Consider the following 20,595-nt stretch of genomic DNA (forward strand, 5'->3'; position numbering starts at 1 on the left):
TATGGTACTTCTATGTATAACTTTTTTTTTTTATTATTGATTTTTTACAGAGAGGAAGGGAGAGGGATAGAGAGTTAGAAACATCGATGAGAGAGCAACATTGATCAGCTGCCTCCTGCACACCCCCCACTGGGGATGTGCCCGCAACCAAGGTACATGCCCTTAACCGGAATCCAACCTGGGACCCCTCAGTCCGCAGGCTGACGCTCTATCCACTGAGCCAAACCGGTTTCAGCTATGTATAACTTTTTAAGAACCTAACAAATTTTTCCAAAGTGATGTACCATTTCATATTCCCACCAACAATGTATGAGGATTCTAATTTCTCTATCTTCTCACCAAAACTTTTTTCAGTCTTTTTTTTTTTTTTTTTTCAGCCATTGTAGTGAGTAAGTCGTTTTCTCATTGTGGTTCTGATTTGCATTTTCCTAGTGACTAATATGATGAGCATCTTTTCATGCTATTTTCGCCACTTAAATATTTGCTTTTTAAAAAATACCTAGTCAAATCTTTTGTCCTTTTCAAATGATTAGTCTTATTGAGTTGTAAGAGTTTTTTTATATGTTCTGAATTCAAGTCCTTTATCTGATATGTGATTTGCAAATTTCTTGTCCCCTGCGATACGGTATTTCTTATTTAGATGGGTAATTTTAAGAGACACAAACTTCAAAGTGGTTTCCTTGTGGTATATTAACAGGTCAATGATTCGCGTTGTTTCAAAATATTATATAAGTACTTTTAAAAAACAACTTTTTACTTTTATCTTACAATACTTGGGAAATGTATTAAGCACAAAACAGGATAGAAAAATTCCATTGATCATCTTTGGTAACACGTTTTGCTTACAGCCAGGCTGTGTGGTAAACACACACAGCACTTATTTAAAAATAAAATAACATTTAATTAAATTTAAAAAACATTTTAAACACGAGTCTCTTCTCATTCCAGTCTTGGCTGGCAAGCAGACACATAAACCACTGAATGGCTTGAGTAGACAATTTATTAGAACAGTGGGTTATGGCTAGTGTGAGTGACGAGGGCCAGGGTTGGGTCTTCTCATCAGGGTCAGACACAGCTAGGTATGGAATCAGGACCAAAGAGGGCTGTTTCCCACGTGGGCACAGTGGAAGGGCCCCTCTCGGAGCAGGAAACGCTTCCCCAAACTGCCCGCCTCTGCAGGCGACCGGGCGTTTTAGTCCCCCGAGGACTGAAGCGCCTTCCGGCGGTGCCAGTGCCGCTCGTGACCTCCCCTCTCACCGCCCGCCCCGGGTCCTGGACCTCCAGCATCCCGGGCGCCGGGCGCAGGGCCGGCCAAGGCGCCGCCGACAGTCCGCCAGCTCCAGGTCCGCCTCGCTGCCACGGGCGGCCCCACCCGGGTCAGGAGCTGCCCTGAGCTCGGGCCGCGGCCGGTCCGAGGGCCTCCTCCGCGCGGTGAGGGCACTTCATTTCCTCCCAACCCGCGGTCTACTCGACGTGCAGCGGCGCGAGTCCCATTTTTTCTTGCTGCGGCGGCCTCTTTGTCCGGCGCGGGTTCAGGTGCAGACCACCCGCCCCGGACGGCACGCCGAGCTCGTCGTACACGGAGTCTCCCGCCCCGGCGCCCGGGTCCGCGCCTTCCCGCGGGTCAGGGAGGCAGGGGTGGAAGCGCCGAGACGCCGGAACCTCCCCGGTCCCGGGGGAAGCGCCGCGGCCCCGAGGTGGGCTCGCCGCAGGGGCGGAGGCGGCGCATCCGGGTGAGTGCGGCGCCCCCGCCTCCCCGGCGCAGCGCACGGCCCCCGCCTCCCCCGCGCGCGCCGCGCCGAGAAGACCACGCCCGGGCGGTCGGAGCGGGCGGCCCTGCGTCCCGGCCCGCCGCGCGGAGGCGCCCCGAGCGAGCGGCAGTGGCGGCGGCGGCGACCGCATGCGGCGCGACTCGGAGTAGCGCGCCCAGCCCGCGAGGCCGGCGCGGGGGCGGGAGCGGGAGGCGGGGCCCGCGGCAGGCCCGCCCGCCCGCCGGGGGAGCCGTGGGCAGTGGCCGAGGAGGCGGCGCGGCGGACGGCGGCCCGAGAAGAGCGCCCGCGCTCGGCCCGCGGGACCGCGCCGCCACCACCCGGGCTGGCCCCGAGGAACGCCCGCGCCGCCGCCGCGCGGACCGAGGTGAGTGCCCCCGGCGCCCGGCCCTCCCGGAGCCGCGGCCGCCGGCGCGGGGCTGGCGCGGGTGCTGGGGAGGCCCGTCCGCTTTCGCGTCCCGCGTCCCTTTGTGGCCGGCGCTGCCGTGGCCGGGGTGCGGGCGCGCTCGGCATCGGGTCCGGGTCGGGTTGGGGACTCCGGGGCTGCCGGCCACGCGGCGCCTCTGGCAACTGCGGCGAGCAGCGAGTTTCCGTCCTAGTTTGACATTGAGTTAGAACCGTTTTTTCTTTAGAAGACGGAAGTTTGTTTTATTGACCAAAAATACAGCTAAATATGGCTCCTAGGTTCGGCCGGGCCGTGGGGGACTTGGAGCCCCGCTGCCAGGCTGACCCTCGCCGGATCGGCGCCGCGGGGGAGGGGAGGACCCGCGGGCCCCGGGCGGGGGCTTCCCGGCCCTCTGCGCGCGAAGGAGACCCGGCCTCGAACGGCACAGGTCTGTGGGTGGGGAGTAGCGGGCGTTCGGCACTGTGGCGGTCCTTCCTGGAAGAATGAATGAATGAAATGTCATTTGCTCTTCTGTAAGCAATATAATGCCCATTTAAAGATTTGCCAGGAATTGTGATGACTTGCATTGTCATCGCCGCTCTTACCTGTTCAAACTTGTTAAGTGAGGGTTCCCCCTCCTCTAAACTTATGACCTTGGCCTGATTCTCAAAGCCGTGGAGCTAAGCCACGGAGCTAACCAAACCGCGCCTCGCATTTTCTGGCAAGTGTGGGCAATAGGCAAAGTAGTCTTTGTGATTGTGAACTGTTTTTGGAGGGCAGAGAATGGTACCTTAATCATACCTTATGGTTAATACATTGACTTACAGTTCTTCCTTCAAGAACCCAGAGAGGTGTGTGTGTATGTGGGGGTCGGGGAGCAGGGGAGCGGTGTCTTTCCTCATTTCGCAGATGAAGAAGTTGGGGTCCTGAGAAGTTGTAACTTTCCAGGTCACAGACTAAGCAGCAGAGTTGGGATTCACAACCCAGGCCTTACTAATCCAGCACTTTTTAAATCACATCTGTGTCTGGACCTGGATTGTCCATTGTGGTAGGCACTAACCACATGTGGCTACTTAAATTAATTAAAATTAAATTGAAAAAAAATTCAGCTCTTCCCTCGCACTAGCCACATTTCAATTGTTCAGTAGCCAAATTTGATCAGAGCCTACTATTGATCAGTGCTTGTCTAGACTACATATCCATTTATTTACTCAGTAAATATTTATTGAGTGCCTCCTCTCTATGAGGCACAGTTTTAAGTCCTGCGTATACTGTGGTGAAAAAGAGAGACAACATGCCCTTGTTTTTATGGCGCTTGCACTTTACATGCTAGTTGGAGGGATGTTTCCATGGTACTTCAGAGCCTTGCTAATTCAAAGTGGTAAACTCGCAGCAGCAGCCCTGTCATCTGGGAATTTAGAAGAAATGGAGACTCTCAGGACACAAACCACATTAACTGAATTAGTGTCTGTTAAAGTGACTTAACAGATCACAGGTGATAGATCGTAGATCCATCTCAGCTGGTTTGTGTTCACATTGAAAACTTTATTCAGAACACCGGTGATAACTGGTTTGAGGAATGTTCTGATAGATTGCTTGGTGGGGCTTTTAAGAGTCAGGCTGTAAAACTCTCGGGAGCTTTCACAATTTATGCAAATACTTGTTAAATGCCTGGCTTCTCCAATAGAGTCTCAGCTTTATGAGAGCAGAGATTGTCTTCCTTTTCCAGCCACGTGTGCCAGAAACTTCAAGGTGCCTGTTAAGCAATGGGGTGCTCAATAAATGCTTGTTGAGTACAATCGTGCCGAAGGAAGTTTGAGTCAACAACAGACCACAGATATGATGATGGTCCCATAAGATTATAATGGAGCAGAAAGATTCCTTTTACCATAGCCCTCGGAAATTGTAGCACAACACATTATTCATGTGTTTGTGGTGATGCTGGCATAAGGAAACCTGTGCTGCCAGTTGTATAAAAGTATAGCACATACAATTATGTACAATACATAGTACTTGATAATAAACGGCCATGTTACTGGCTTATGTATTCACTATACTGATCTCTTTAATCGTTATTTTAGAGTGTACTCTTTCTGCTTATAAAAAGTTTGCTGTAAAACAGCATGGAGTGTTAAAACCCCAGCAGCATCATACATCTCTTGTTCACCGCATCTCTTGATTGCATCATTTTCTCTTGTGCTTGTTTTCATCTCGTGTTTTGTACAGTAACATGCTGTAGAGGCTTGTGGAGCAATAGACTGTACCATATAGCATAGGTGTATAGTAGGCTATAACACCTAGGGTTGTGTAGGTGTTTTTTTCTCCATAGGCGCTGTGCACTCTATGATGCTCACATATGACACATTTCTCAGAATGTGACCCCGTCCTTAACACATGATTGTATGAATGAGCATGCTAAGGAAGTCAAAACTAGTAGTTAATCTCAAGCAATTGCAGGCAAGGTAATTCTCATGGCATTAGGTAAGAGCCAAAATGAAGGTAGATCTATATATGTGATTTGCTTTTCACCTTCAGGCCTCAGCTACCCTGGCCTGAGTTGCACTCCTAACTGACTTGCCCCATCTCTTTCTCTTTCATAATAATACTAGAGGCTTGATGCATGAAATTCATGCAAGAGTAGGCCTTCCTTCCCCCGGCTGCTGGTATCGGCTTCCCTCTGGCACCCAGGACCCGGGCTTCCCTCGCAGCCCTGGCTTAGTCCGGAAGGTCGTCTGGTCTAGTTAGCATATTAGTCTTTTATTATTATAGGTAAAATGATAAATTTGAATCGTAATCATTTTTTAGTGCCATATATATTTTTAACTAAATTCCAGACTCTATTTGGATTTCACCAGTTTTTCCATTAATATGTGCTTTCTGTTCCAGGATCCATCCAAGGTACTACATTGCATTTAGTCATTGTGTCTTCCCAGTCTTTAGTCTGTGACAGTTTCTGTCTTTCCTTGTTTTTCATGACTTCAGTAGCCTTGAATACAGCCAGATAGGATCATCCAGTTATGGGAAGGACTCTCGTGTTCAGGAAAGTAAGGCAACAGGAATAACTCTATTTCTTAAAAAAAAAAAAATTTAAATTGATTTTAGGGAGAGGAAGGGAGGGGGGAGAGAGAAATATCGATGAGAATCATCAGTGGGCCTCCTGCATGCCCCCCCTACTGGGGGTCGAGCCCACAACTCAGACATGTGCCCTGACCAGGAATCAAACTGGCAACCTCTCTGTACATGGGATAACATTCATCCAACTGAGCCACACCAGCCAGGAAGACCTCTGTGTCTGCTCTTGTTTGTTCATGTAATATATACATCTATTACGCTTATGTAACACATACAACCGTAGTACTTGCCGTAACAGATTTCTTGAGTACCAGTTTCTAAGTGGTTGTGATTCAGAAGAGTGTTAGAACATTGCAATTCTGAACCACGGTTTTAATATATATATATAGTTTTTATTCTTATAATGGATTAAGAGCTGGGCTGAGGTGAAGGAGTAAGGAAAAAGGAGAGATTAGCTAAAAGAGGCGGTAGATCAGAGAGGGACCAAGGTGAATGAAATGACATATAATGGAGGAAGAGGAGTGGGGTAGCTGCGTAGAAGAGAAGTTAGGAGTGAATACTTTTAATTTGTTCATTCCTTCAGTTAATACTTTATTGAGTGCTTCTGGTGTGGCAGGCCCAGTGCTAAATACTCAAGATAACAGGGTAGGACAGCACTAAACAAATGAACATGCAGATAAGTACATAATAATTGTAACTTGTGATTAGTTCTATAAAGAAAAAGTGAAGTGTGCTGGAGAGATTATGAGTGGGAGAGCTGCTGCTTTTGGTTGGCTGGGATGGTGAGGAAGGCTTCTCTGAGTGACATTGAACTCTTCTCTCTGGCTTTTGGGCACCCTGCACACTTTCTGTTGTTTTATAGCACACATGTGCCTTTTTCTCCATAGGCGCTGTGCTTATTTCTAGCTCTGGGTCTTTATATATGACTAGAGGCCCAGTGCACGAATTCGTGCACAACTGGGGGGAGGGTACAGCTGGAGGTTGGCTGGCCCGCCCCGCCCCCCGCAGTGCATGTCATAGCGACCAGTCATTCGGTCACTTAGGGTTTTACATATAGATTTCTTCCCAAGATGCCCTCCTCTTTGCCTCCACTTGTGGAAGTGCTACCTCTTACTCAAGGATTTACTCAAATCTCATCTCCTTTATGAAGTCTTCACTGTTGATTTGTGCCTGTGTTTGTCAGTCTACTTGAGCATATGGTGTTTGAGGGTAGGGATAATATTTTCTGTTTATATCTGTGTGTCCTCACTTAGTCCAGCACAAAGCCAGAATTAATAAAGGTTAAGAGCGTCGATCTGTTCTGAAGTGTTAACATTTGGATGATGGATCTTAGAGAGGTCAGGGAGGTTCAGTTTTTTTGGTTTTGTTTTCTTAAATCTTTTTGTGACATCATTGTAGATCCACATGCAGTTATAATAATTCAGAGAGATCCCATGTACCCTTTACCCAGTTGCTCCCAACATATGGAAACAGCATGATTTTTCTTCTTTAGCTTATTTATATGATGGATTGGTTTATTTTATTTTTATCTTTTTTTAATATATTTTATTGATTTTTTACAGAGAGGAAGGGAGAGGGATAGAGAGTTAGAAACATCGATGAGAGAGAAACATCCATCAGCTGCCTCCTGCACACCCCCTACTGAGGATGTGCCTGCAACCGAGGTACATGCCCTTGACCGGAATCGAACCTGGGACTCTTGAGTCCGCAGGCCAACGCTCTATCCACTGAGCCAAACCGGTTAGGGCGGATTGGTTTATTTTTGAAATGAGACTGTCTTGCAGCCCTGAAGTAAACCCCACTTGATCATGGTGTATAATTCTTTTTATATATTGCTGAATTCTATTTATTAATATTTTGTTAAGGAGTTTTTGCATTTATATTTATGGGGGCATTTACACTATACATTTCCTTCTCAGCACTGTTTCAGCTCTGTCCCACAGATTTTGATAAGCTTTATTTTAATTTTCATTCAATTCAATGTATATTTTTATTTCCCTTGAGACTTCTTGGACTTATGGATTAATTAGAATTGAGTTGTTACGTTTCCAAATGTTTGAAGATTTTCCTATTATCTTTCTGTTTTTGGTTTCCAGTTTGATTTCATTCTGATTGGAGGACACACTGTATGATTTCCGTTCTTTTAAATTTGGTGAGCCTGCTTTATGTAAAGCTCAGTATATGACCTGTCTTGGTATATGTTCCATGGACACATGAATATAATGTGTCTTCTGCTGTTGTTGAGTGGAGTATTCTGTAAAGGTCAGTTAGGTCCTTGGTGGTGTTGAGTTCTTCTATACCCTTGCTGCTTTTCTGCCCAGGTAGTAGTCCATCAGTTGTTGAGGAGGGGTTTTGAAATTTTCAACTACATTTGTGCATTTGTCTGTTTCTCCTTTTGAGTTAAATCCATTTTTAGCTTTACTAATTTTGCAGGTCTCTGTTTGGTGCATACACATGAAGGATTGTTGTGTTTTGGTGGAGTACTCTTTTTATCATTATATAATGTCCTCTGTCTCTAGTAATTTTTTTATTTTTTAAAAAAATATATATTTTATTGATTTTTTACAGAGAGGAAGGGAGAGGGATAGAGAGTTAGAAACACCAATGAGAAAGAAACATTGATCAGCTGCCTCCTGCACACCCCCTACTGGGGATGTGCCCGCAACCAAGGTACATGCCCTTGACCGGAATCGAACCTGGGACCTTTCAGTCCACAGGCCGACGCTCTATCCACTGAGCCAAACCGTGTTTTTTTTTGTCTAGTAATTTTATTTGCTCTGAATTCCATTTTATCTGATGTTGACATAGCTACTACTTCTCTTCCCCTTTTTAAAAAAATATATTTTAATTGATTTCAGAGATGAAGGGAAAGGGAGAGAGAGATGGAATCATTGATCGGTTGCCTCCTGTACGCCCCCTACTGGGAATTGAGCCCGCAGCCCAGGCATGTGCCCTTGACAGGAATCGAACCCGGGACCTTAAGGTTAAACAGTGAATGAAAATTTTCTGGCTATGTTGTAACATTTTCCCATTTCTAGGAGTTAGCATGTTTTTCTCAATAAACACTTGACCAATTTTTACAAGTCCCCATGCATAGCAGTGACTTTTAAAGGGTAAGAAGGTAGTAGCACTGTCACAGTGAGAAGCCTGACCACTTCAGAGATTAAAGTCCATATTTTGCTCATAATAAGACTGCAGCATTAATTTTAATTATTTTGAGTGTTTCCATGAAAGGAACACTACCTGAAGTAATTAGGGCTGTTGTAGGGAGAGGACCCATGAGAGTTTCAACGTTTACCCAGATTAAGGGCATGAGAGAACTCGGACTAGAAAATGGTGGTAAGGCGGTCTCTGATATGAAACTTGGGTTGGGAATAAGAAAGTAGAGGGAAGAAGAGGTGGTTAATTGTAGCCTAAGAGTCTTTGAACAGGGCTGGAAATGCTTTGATGAGCAACCTTTGGGTCATTTCAGTGCATGAGATAGAAAAACACTCCTGGAGAAGAGCTTTGTGGCAGAGCTTTTGACTGGAAACACCCTTGAGTTGGTGGAGGAAATGCAATACTGGCAGCTTATGACTGGTGCTCCCCCTGCTGTGGGCTGTTGCTTCAGAAGGGCAAGTTGGAGGAGGAGGAGGAGCAGAACAGTGAGCTGGGTCTAAGAGGCCGGGATGTAGGCTATTGGTAATTGGAGATGGGGCTACAAAACACTGTGTGTATAGCAGTGACCAGTGCCAGGCACCGTGCTGAGTGTTCTACTTATATTAGTTAATTTAATCTTTGTAACCGTATTCTCTTATCATTATCCTCGCTGTCCAGATGAAGGAACGGTAGCACAGAGAGGCTAAGTGGTGAGGCTGAGATCTGCACCTGTCCCTGTGTATTAACATGGCAGTCTGGTCCCAGAGTCCAGAGTCTCACCCACCAAACTAGATGGACTTGCTAGGATAGTTTTGGCAAGATTGCTAGGCTTTGATTAACAAGCGAAAGAGGATGGATGCTATTTGGAAGGCAGTAGGGAGCCATTGAAGGGTTTTGATAAGAATATTGATTATGTTGACCAGAATTAAGCTTTAATGTACATGTAGATGGATGATTGTTATTTTAAAAGACTAGATGTAGGAAATGAATCTAATGCACTAGTTCAGTTGACTGCGTGTACAAGAGCGTACATGTGCATATTTAGAAATGGAATCAGATGTTCCTTTCAATGGGTAAAGAGGGAAGTCAGTCACTCGACCTCCAAGAAAATGCCATCATTAGCAGCAATGGGGGAAAAAGGAGAGTCTGTTTAAGGATATAAATGAACGTGTGTCTTGAGACTTGTCCAGCTGCAGGTGCCAGAGAGAGACTGTAGGTGGAAGTAACCTGTAGGCATCATAGTTGTGGAACTCAATCTTGGGAGCCAGCAGTGAGATGATGGAAATAGGGAGTGGTAAGGAGGGCTGAGAAATAGACCTGAGGGGATGTTTATGGTTGGGACAGAGGAGGAAGCAGTCTTTTACATCCTCATACACAGCGAACAAAAGAGACCCGGTGCCTGTCTTGTTAGTTATACAACCTAATGGAGCAAAAAAAAAAAGACAATTACGTAAATGGGGGAAATGACATTCCAGCAGAGACCAGAGAGAGGTCAAAGCATTAATACAAAGAGTGGGGGCAAGAGGATTCCATGTAAAAAGAAGGGTATGTGCCGAGACCATGTGTCAGAAGAGAACTGATTCTGTTTAAGGAACTGAGAGATCAGTGAGGCTGAAAGGCCACCGGTGGAGTCAGATGAAGGGAGAAAAGTCATTATGGGGCAGATGATGCAGGACCTATGCTCAGTGCTAGCAAAAGGTTCTGAGCAGCAGAGAGCCCTGTTTGGAATTTTGAGCAGGTCACCCCTGTGCCCTGTGGAGAATGGATTTGGGCGAGGGTAGGATGGGTGAGGTGGAGGCATGGAGACCAATCAGGAGACTCTGGGACTAAAGTGGTGGCAGGGGAGCTCTGTGAGGCTGAGGAGGCTCTAGTGTTTCTCTCAGCAAGCTGCTCGCTGTCCCTGGCCTTCCCTGAGGGCTGCTGTTTTTCTCTGTCATATCCTGGTATCATGTTGACACTGTCAGCTTATCCATCTGTGTCCCTTTTGGACTGACTGACTGAATTTCTTTGGCAGGGACTGTCTCTTACTGGCCTCTTAAGCACCAGTACTACCACCTGAGAAGTGATCAGTAAATGTTGAATAAATCAGTGTACTTAAACCTTCAGAGATGCAGGACGGACTCTAGTCAGGTTTTAGACCGAGTCTTTTTCCTGTTGTTCTCCCCGCCTCCCCCAAACTCCAAGACATGAGTTGGCCAGTAGCAGTATTACAGGGAGGAGTATGATGACTGCTTGGGGCCGCATGGCATTCAGAGGTGTTTTCAGATGTCTGACCTTTGGAGGGTTTACATGATTTCCTCAGTAGGAGAATTAGAAGAGGCAAACTCAGGAACCCCAAGGGAGGAGACCTTATGAGGAATGACTGACATTGCTTCCTCTGCTCCTGTAGTTTCAGCAGAGAGGGAACAGCAGAAATCTACCACAAGGGGCAGGAATGAGGGCCTGGTGGCAAGTGGTGACCACAGACTGGTCCTTAAAGTATTGTGGGGAGGAGGAAGGAGGAGGGTGTAGCTTGCATTGTAGGTAATTGAGGAAAATGTTTTTTACTAGTATAGTAGGAAGGATCAGAGCCAATTATTTGTCAACAGTAGAGTGTGACCAATGAGAGTCAGGGAGTCAGATGGATGAGAGTCAGTGTGGGTCTGACAGGGGACAAGGAGAGGGTATGGTGATGCCCTGGAGATGGCAGGTGCCCCACTGCAGGGCTGACCATGTCAGCTCCTAGGATTTTGCTGTTTGGGTGTGCTCGCTCACTGCTGGCAGAGGATTCTGTTCGTTTTAACAGAGAAGCCAGAAATCCTGATTATTTGAGTGAAATGTCCTGATTTTTAATTGTTCTATGAATATCCAAGTTCTATGAATCTTTTTTGGGGGGCAGTGGGGGAGAGGGACAAAACCTTCATCTCTGGGCACAGTTTGGCCTGAAAGTGACCCTGAGAGGAAGAGCTGGTGGAGTTGGTGAGAGAAGGGCAGGAGAGGAGTATTTGTGGAATAAGACTTCCAAGGCTCTGGGAAGGGATGCAATTAAATGCACAAGTGGAGAGCATCCTCTATAAGGAGGAAGGACTCAGAGAGGAGCAGAGGGACTGAGGTCAAAGTGAGGTGAGGGAACTTGAGTCTGAGGAGGTGAGAGAGACTGGTAGAGTCAGAGGGCAGGACTGTGTCAGATGGTCAGTGAGAGTGTGCACGTGTGAAGTGGGGTGTGAGGGGAGTACAGGAGAAGAATGGTAAAGAACAGTAAGGGCTCCATCGGGCTAGTTAGTACAGGTTTACAGTGGGCTCAGCCAGCCTTGTTTCAAAACTTTCTCTGTGGTGTTAATGTCTTGGAAATTGAAGCAGAAAAAGTGAGTTAGTGGGACTTGTCTAAGATTAGGAATTGAAAGGCTGAAAGGTCCAGTAGGTGAGGGATTTTTTTGTGTAACTTCTCAGTAGGGAGCTAAGCACATGAAGCCAGAAACCTGCTTAGGTGGGGGAACAGAAGGTGAGGAGGAAGCAGATGGAGAAGAGCAGGTTTGTCGGGGCGAGAGAATCTAAGTACCATATGGTCAGAGACTATGGTTGGGTTTGTGTCTGGGTTTGATTTTGACTGAAGCGTCGGTTTAAGATATCCATAGACAAGTTGGTGTTGGGCCCCGGGACAGAAGACATCACCAGGTTCTGGGCTGCTGAAGACAATAACTATGTTAGAAGGCAGCTTAAGAGTTGCAGGCAATAGGGTAGGTGGGGGTGGAAGATGGTGAAACTAGTGCTGACATCAACATACTGGGAAGGTGGAAGGAGCCTTCAACATCAGTCTCAGACTATAACGATACATCTTTGGGAGTGGGATGTAGATGAAGTAGCAGATTTTGACTAATCCATAATTCTAATTTATTACAACATGCTATTATAACATTACTAGGGGCCCAGTGCATGAATTCGTGCACCTTGAAAGGAACTGTGGTGAGTACAGGGGTGGGTCTTAGCCCATCCTCTGCACCCCCGCCCAGCCCCTCCTGCCGCAGCCCCGCTCCTGCCGCCACTCCCACGCACTGATGGAGCCGGCCCTGCTCGCACCCACTGATGGCATGGAGCGATTGGGGCCGGTGCCAGCAGTGGGTGCGAGTGGAGCCGACCCCGTCAGCGGGTGCAAGCACTGGCTGCAGGTGCGAGCAGGTGCGAGCGCCAGGCGGGACCGCAGCATGCGGGAGCAAAGAATTTTCAGTGACCACCAGAGGCCTGCCCCAATGACAGCAACTGGCACCCTGCCTTGGTCTGGCGTACCCGCTCACCTGCTCCACTGTGGTAATGCCCGCCATGTTCTGTGCTCTGCCGCCTGCTGCCAACGCCCGCCGTGTTCTGTGCTCGACCCCTGGTGGTCAGCGCACATCATAGAGACCAGTTGGTTGTTCCGCCATTCCGTCTGTTTGCATGTTAGCCTTTTATTATATAGGATGGGAAATATCCTTTGTAAAACACTCTCCATACTTAAATAATCCAATATCAAATAATATGTGAGAAGATTTGGACTGATCCATTTTGCTTAGGGCAGGCAGGGTGGAGTCCATGGGATTCACTTCAGCAACACCCACAGAGATGCTCAGTTACAGCCCTGACCTATTCTGATCTGATTCACCAGCAACTCCCAGACTGAGAAATGGCAGTGACTAACCCAGGCATGCTGTCACCTGGGGACCTGGAAGTATGTGCAGAACCACTTGCTGAGGAGTCAGGGGCTTGGAACAGGTCTTGAGGTTTCCCTTACACTTTCAGCAGTGGAAGAGCATTGTTTTGTGTAGTAAACTGACTAAAAACCTATGGCAAGAAGCTGCTGCTGTTCACTCACCACCCTCCTAACAAAACTAAACAAAAAGGATTAGGAATTTAGGGATGCTGTCGTCTCATCTGATGTTCACATGCATAAAAATACTATCCACAGAGTAAGTAGAGTATAACTTATTTTTGCATTATTGAATAATGGGATTTATTTTTTAAAAATAGGAAAAGTAATGTGTATGTGGGAAAATATCAAAAGGTATACAGTGAAAAGTAATTCTTCCATCTAGTATTTATTTACTTAACATAAATGGAAGTCATAGATAGTTCTGGGCCAGATGAAAGTAGCTTCAAGTGTGTGTGTGTGTGTGTGTGTGTGTGTGTGTGTGTGTGTGTGTATGTGAACTAGAATATTATGAAGGTATATGATTACTGAGCTAGAGGGGAAAGAAACCATCATGTGATTTGCTAGTAGGCTTTTTTTTTTTTAAAAAAGTTAATTTTGTGGTGCATTTTGAGAAATGGAAGAAGCTAAGGAAGTGTATTTTGGAGAGGGGGGTTGCTGTGAAGATCAGGGAAAACAGGAGAGAGTTTAGGGAGAAGGTAGGACACTGGGTGTGTGATAGAGAGAGTGGTTAGGGTAGATTATGTCAGCAGAGAAAAGTATGAAGTCAGATAACGTGTATCTGAGTCCTGAATTAGAAAAACTTCTTTTCTCCAGGGAGCTAAAAGCAGTAGCTTGATCAGATTGGGTGTGAAGATACAAATAGGTAGACAAGTCAAAGTAGTCTAGGATCTAGTGATGTAGATTGGGATAGGAAAAATAGAATTCCTAGGAAAAATTGTTGAGGACCTTAAACCCGTATAAGCCACCTGGATAACTTTTATACTGTTCTCTCTGATTAATCTCTGTCCTTAAGTACTGTCGAGTTGTAATAGAAGTTCATTATTAATTTGAACCTTCTATGTGCTAAAGTGTAGTGAACTAGGAAAAAGGATTTCTACCAGAGACTGAGAGTAAGCTGGGGAAGGCCTCCCCCTTTGTATCCTTGTATAGATAGCAGCATTGAACTTGAACTCTTTATATATTAGAACTCTTTGAAAAAGGTCTCATAAAAACACTTATCCTAGAATTTCACCAAGCAGAAAGTTTCAGTGAGAAGTAGGTGAGCTCTCTTCCATGTAACTTGCCCATCACACCACGGTTCTCCAGACCTCAGGGGTAGTCCCTCACATCCATACACGGGAATAAACCTTATCCCATTTCTCATCACATCTTAGTCTTCTGGCTTCTCCTTGAACTTTCTAAAACATCTTCCTGACTTACCTTTCTCATCTTCACAGAGCCCCACTTCCATTCTTGAGTCCCAGCACAGTACGTTCATGCTGTACTCCAGGGACTAATCTTCGTTCACTTCTTATTTGGGTCCTTTGGGTGAGGCAGCAGAATCCAACTCTAATTTAAGTAGGAGGTAATGTATTGGAAAGGAATTGGAAACTTACAGAACTATCCCCACTGCTAGGGAACCAAGCGTAGGAACAGGTGGAAACTTAAGGCAGCTTTGGGGAGCTGCAAAGCAGAATTTTAAGAATGATCTGATGAGAAGGTCACCACTGGGATGAATGACTGTCCCCTGTATCTCTCACCTTTGCAAATTACTTGCTCATGAGACTCCTAGAGAGCACGTCTGATTGGCTGAATGTAAGTCATGGTAGATATACCAGGGATTTAGTTTAAAGAACCTCCAGGAATCCTTTTGGCCTCATAGTGGGAAGGGAGATTCATTAATTTACAGTCTCAGCAAGATTATATAAGGCACTGGAGAGGTAATTCTCCAGAAGGAAATTAGGAAATGAGAATAAATAGATGCTTGGCAACCAAAAAGAAATGCCTCCTTTTCAACATCAAAAATTTCTCCACATCATAAGTAATTTACTTGTGTGAGACAAGTAATAGCTAGAATTTACTTAGTGCTACGCTCAGTACAATTTATACCGTGCCTGATCTCGTTCCTTTACATGCTGCCTGTTTTGTTGCAATTAATCTTGTGATGTATGTAGGTAACCACTTGGGTGAACTGATACCTGATTGTAGGTATCAAAGCCAAGCACAAACCCAGGTAGTAATCTGGTACTGTATTGCCCTATGCCATTTAAAAAATTATTATGGATTAGTTAATACTTTTAAATAAGTTTGGGTTTTATTAATTTTAGAGTATTTGTGCATATTTTAAAATGGTAGTACCATGTTTCTCTCTCTCTCTCTCTCTCTCTCTCTCTCTCTCTCTCACTCTCTCACACACACACACACACACACACACACACAATTATATAATTCAGAAAGAGTTAGGCTCTTTAGGCTGTCGATTACTGATCACTGCCTGTCCTTGTGCCATGTGGTTCTCTCCCAGTCGTGGCCTCTCCTTCCCTGCTGTGTGGCAATCAGTGGTGGACCAGGGTAATCTAAGGTAATGATGGTAGTCCCATTCCCCCTTGCTAAGGATTGATTTAGAAATAGGCATGTTATCATTTTAGGCTGAGCAAAATTTGCAGAAGCTTCTGGAAAAGACTTTTTTCCTTGTCCGAGGCCACCTCTCTTTGTGTAGACATTGTCATACATGAATGTGAGGCTCTGAGCTGCTGCAGTAATCTTATTATCAAACCCACAGAGGAAACCAGCTCAGGGAGAAACCGGCTTATAGAGCTGAGAGAATCATCAAGGGATGGAGCTGGAGCTGCTAGGTTAAGCCAATCCTGAAATTCCACCCCACTCTTGGACTAACAGTTATGTGAGTCAGTAAATTTCCATATGTTTAAGCCACTTTGAGGTGTGATTTCTGTTCACTTTATAACATCCCAACTGATGGCATAAAGCAGAATTGCAATGGGAAGAGAGGTTTCTTCTGCTGGATGTTTAAAGTAAAATCACAAAACTTTTTTTCTTTTAAAGGGTCTAACCTGGCAAGAATTAGAGTAAAGAAACCTGGGCTATGTCACCAGACCTAAGTTTTCTATTGGTAATAACAGGGTTGCCCTGGATGAGCTGTAATGTACTTTTCATTTAAAATGTTTTCTAATTTTGGAACCCATGAAAAGTATCTGGTTAAACTTAATTAGGATTTAAGGAGATGGTTTTTAAAAACCAGTGAGCCATCTCAGCTTTTTACTATAATCTAGTAGCCCCAAAACACTTCATTTCTACAACTTGTCTCTAAGTAGTACTGGTAAAGTCTTTTTAATCTTCACTCGAGAATGGATTTTATATTGATTTTTAGAGAGAGTGGAAGGGAAGGAGGGAGAGGGAGGAGAGAGAAACATCGATGTGAGAAAGACACATCAATTGGTTGCCTCCTGCATGTGCTCTGACTGGGGCTGGAGCTTGAACCTGCACCCAGATAACATGCCCTTGACTGGAATTGAACCCGTGACCTTTTGGTTCTTGAGCCGACATTCTAACCACTGAGTCTGGTAAAGTCTTTTAACAGTGTTATTAAAACTTTTTTCTTTCTAAGGGCTTAGACCTAGTAGCACTTAAAAAAATATTTTGGTTTCTTTAAGATTTTTCAGATTTTATTCTTTGTCTCTCTGTTTCTTTAACTTTTTGTTGTGAAAATCAAATACATATAGAAGTAGAGAGAAGTGTGTCATGAACTCGCACATCCTCACCTCTCACCTCAGTAACTGTCAGCACTTGACCATCTTCAAACAAGTGACTGTCAGTGCTTACATTTGGCTCTTCTCAGCTAAACTTCAGGTCTCCCTTGTTTTAAAGTTTCAGTTTACTTAATATCTTTTTTAACATCAAAAGAAGTTACAACACTGAAAACAAGTCTTTATATTAGTAGGTGTGGTCAAACAATTATGAATATTTAGGCATTCACATTTGTACATGTCAAGGTAGGAAGAGTTATACTGTCCTAACATACAACCCCCAGATCTCAGTGGCTTAAAACAACACAACTCTGGTACTGGTTGGCTGTGGACTCTGCTCTGCCTCAGACCCCGCTGGGACCCACACTGAGGGAGCCGTGACTGTCCTGAAGGTTGCCAGCACTGCCCCAGAAGGAAACAGAGCAGGGCAAATTGTGCAGTCTCTTAAAGCTTCTGTATGAAGAAAGGCATGCCATTTTGTTCACACGTCATTGGCAAATCACAAGGCCTAACCCATTTTTCAATGGGATGGAAAAGTGCAAATCTACCATGTGCCTGCAAAGAGAACCAGAAATATAGGGTGTCCCCACAAAATGTATACACACTGTAACAGCTGATAGCTCAGTTTTTAAAATAAAATGTATTTTAGTGAACATTGCCTTTATAATTATTCACAATGGGTGTGTACATTTTTTTGGGACACCCTATATTTGGTGGATAACACTAATGACTCACACTATCATGACCAAATGGAAAATCTCATCTGCCTTTCACCTTTATGTGTAACAGCGAAGGCTTCAAGACTTGTTAACTCTCATGGAACAAATGCAGGTGTTAAAATTAACCTCATTGTTTTTGTAGCTCTTGTTTATTTAAAAGCCACTTTTAGACCAGTTAATTAGAAAAAGTCCTCAAGAGAGGCAATACCAGTTTCTAGATTGGATCCCGTTGTTTTTTTTTTCTGGAAGATACAGACTTTTCATTTTTCTGGGTAAGGCCGTGTACCAGGGGAGGGCAGAATAATTTAGCTTCTTTATTTCTCATTAGAGGATGACCTTCCCCTCATCTTCTTTATTTAATTAATTATTTATCTATCTATTTATTTAAATGTTTTTCTTGATTTTAGAGAGAGAGAAAGGGAGAGTAAGAAAAAAACATTGGTGAGAGAAATATGGCAATGGAGCAAGAGGCTCTCAAAAATAATTAGGCAAGCTGATATTGAATGTCAGCTATAATTGAAAAAAAAAAACACACCAAAAAAATTAAGGTAAGCTGAATACAGTGAGTATATAAAGGAAATACTGCATATTGAACAAAGGGTTTCTTCTAGGCAGGCAAGCATGTTTCTGCATTAGAACATCTATTAATGTCATTATCCACATGAACAGCTTAAAACTGAAAAACAAAACAAAACCCAAAAAACCCATATCACCCCAAAAAATGCAGAAAAAGCATTGATTAAAATTCACTCTTTTAGGATAAAGACTCACCCACACTAAGGATAGGAGAGAAGTTTCATAACCTGACAAAGGACAGCTACAAAAAAACCTACAGCAAACATACTTGATAATGAAACAATAAAAATATTCCTTCAAAACTCAGCAACAATATAAGTATGTTCCTTGCTATCCCTTCTCTTCAGCATTGCACTGGAGCTACTTATTAGTTAGTACAGCAAGAAAAGTTATGAGGCTGGATTGGCTGTAAGGAATGAGCAAAAAGAGTCAGTATTAACACTTTCATAGAAAATTCAAGTCCATGGATACATTTTTAGGATTTATAGTAGCAAGTTGCTGAATATAAGATCAATACAGTAAAATCAGTTCTATTACTCTAACCTAGCAGCTCACAATAAAAACTGTAATAAAGATATTTCACAACAGTATTTTAAAAAAAGCTACCTAGGAATAAATATAAAAAGAGGTACCAAGATCTTTTTATAGAAAGTTGTAAAGTTGTATTGGAAGACACTAAAGACCTAAATAAATGTGGGGCATATCATGGTTATAGGGAGAAAGACTCTCTCTTGTAAATATATCAATTTACCTGTCATTAATAAATTGATAAATTTATTGCTATTTTAATGAAAACCCTGAAGGGTATAGTTTTATTTGTTTGTTTTTGTGGAACTTGACAAGTTAATTCTAAAGTTTATTTGGAAAAGCAAAGGGCCAAGAATAGCCAAGATATTTCTGAAGACTGCTTATCCTACCAGATTTTAAGTTAATGTAAACTTTAATAATTGAATTAGTGTAGTATTAGGGCAAGGAGAGACTTATAATTGGCAAAGGATTTTTTAGTCACTAACGCACACACATGACTTGTGCGGAAGGCAGTCAACGAATGTCTCTCTCCCTCCTCCCTTTCTGTCCCTTTTCTTCCCTCTTCCTCTCCCTTTCTTTCTCTAAAAAGAAAAACCCACAAATAAACATGTCCTTGGATGAGGATTAAAAAATAATAATAATAAAATAAAAATGAGAACTTTTTTTAATGTAGCCACAATCTTGATAAAACTAATTCCTTAATATCATCTAATACCCAGCCTATAGTCAAATTTCCCCGATAGTCCCAAAAGTGTCATTTGACTTGGTTTGTAGATTCAAAACTCAAATCTACACATTACATTTGGTTTCTATGAAAAAAATCTTATGAAGAAATAAAGCAATAACTAGATTTTATTATTTCTCTCCTTTTTCCTCCTTTCCGTTTTTTAAAAATACCTCTCCCTCCCTGAAGATTATGCTTCTTTATAATAAGAGTAAATTTTGCTATATCAGATAAAGTTTTCATCTCCTTTAAGACTGCTTTGCTGGATTCTTTTTTTGTTTTAGTAATCAAGCAGTTAACATGTATAGGGCAGTACTACAGTTTACAGCACAGCAGAAAGCAAAACTGACAAGTTACAGTTAAAATTAACTATCCCCTCAATACTATTAGGACTTTTCATTAAAGCTGTAAAATTATTTTATAGTCATTAAAAAGTGTATGCTGCCAAAACCGGTTTGGCTCAGTGGATAGAGCGTCGGCCTGCGGACTCAAGGATCCCAGGTTCGATTCCGGTCAAGGGCATGTACCTTGGTTGCGGGCACATCCCCAGTAGGGGGTGTGCAAGAGGCAGCTGATCGATGTTTCTCTCTCATCGGTGTTTCTGACTCTCTATCCCTCTCTCTTCCTCTCTGTAAAAAATCAATAAAATATATATTTTTTAAAAAGTGTATGCTCTTCGTTAATGTTAAATGTATCATATTTTATAATTATTCCTCTTGATTTTATGGTTATAAAAAGGAAGCTGTAACACAGTATGTGTGTTGGAAAATTTTGCTCATGAACTTAATTTTTAAATTTTCTAAAGCTAAAATGTAAAAATGCCATTTGCAAAAAAAATTATCTTTTAGTTCTATTGGTAATAAAGACAAATGTGCAACTGTTTAGTGTATGTAAGGAGGAAAGGAGGGATAACCCAGATGTTTAGAGGTTTTGGCAGATTACAATTTTGAGAATTAGGTAGAACTTAAAAAAATAATGGAGAAGAAATGTTTTGAGTTATTGGTGTGAATTAAATAGCAGTATTATTTTAGGGACTTTAAAACAATTTTCTTGTTAATTTTCTATTAATATCCTAATCACAGTGGTGTTTTGGGTTCTGAGAGCAGTAAACAAATCCTATAATCTGCCCCCAAAGAGCAGAAAAAGTTCAAAGAAAAAGGCACTTGAGATGGTATATTTAGTGTGGATCTTAACTAGTAGCAGTGCAGAAGCAATCTGATACTAGGGGAAGACTGAATTGAGAGAGTGGAGCCTAGAAGAGCCATTCACAGAAATAAA

The 20,595-nt window shown here is 43.5% G+C and overlaps 1 protein-coding gene across 2 annotated transcripts in view; it reads left to right on the forward strand.

The window, feature by feature from the left end:
* The first annotated feature begins 2,072 nt into the window (after positions 1-2,072).
* The window catches only part of GALNT1 (polypeptide N-acetylgalactosaminyltransferase 1), a 78,894-nt gene continuing 60,371 nt past the window's right edge, over positions 2,073-20,595 (forward strand). Inside the window, exon 1 of one of the 2 annotated variants that reach the window (XM_054724537.1) lies at positions 2,073-2,136. The gene's annotated coding sequence lies outside the window, so the exon portion shown is untranslated. The remainder of the gene's footprint in view (positions 2,137-20,595) is intronic. The other variant, XM_054724536.1, reaches the window with a different exon arrangement.

This window comes from Eptesicus fuscus, chromosome 12 (genome assembly GCF_027574615.1).
Source record: "Eptesicus fuscus isolate TK198812 chromosome 12, DD_ASM_mEF_20220401, whole genome shotgun sequence".
Taxonomy (NCBI): domain Eukaryota; kingdom Metazoa; phylum Chordata; class Mammalia; order Chiroptera; family Vespertilionidae; genus Eptesicus; species Eptesicus fuscus.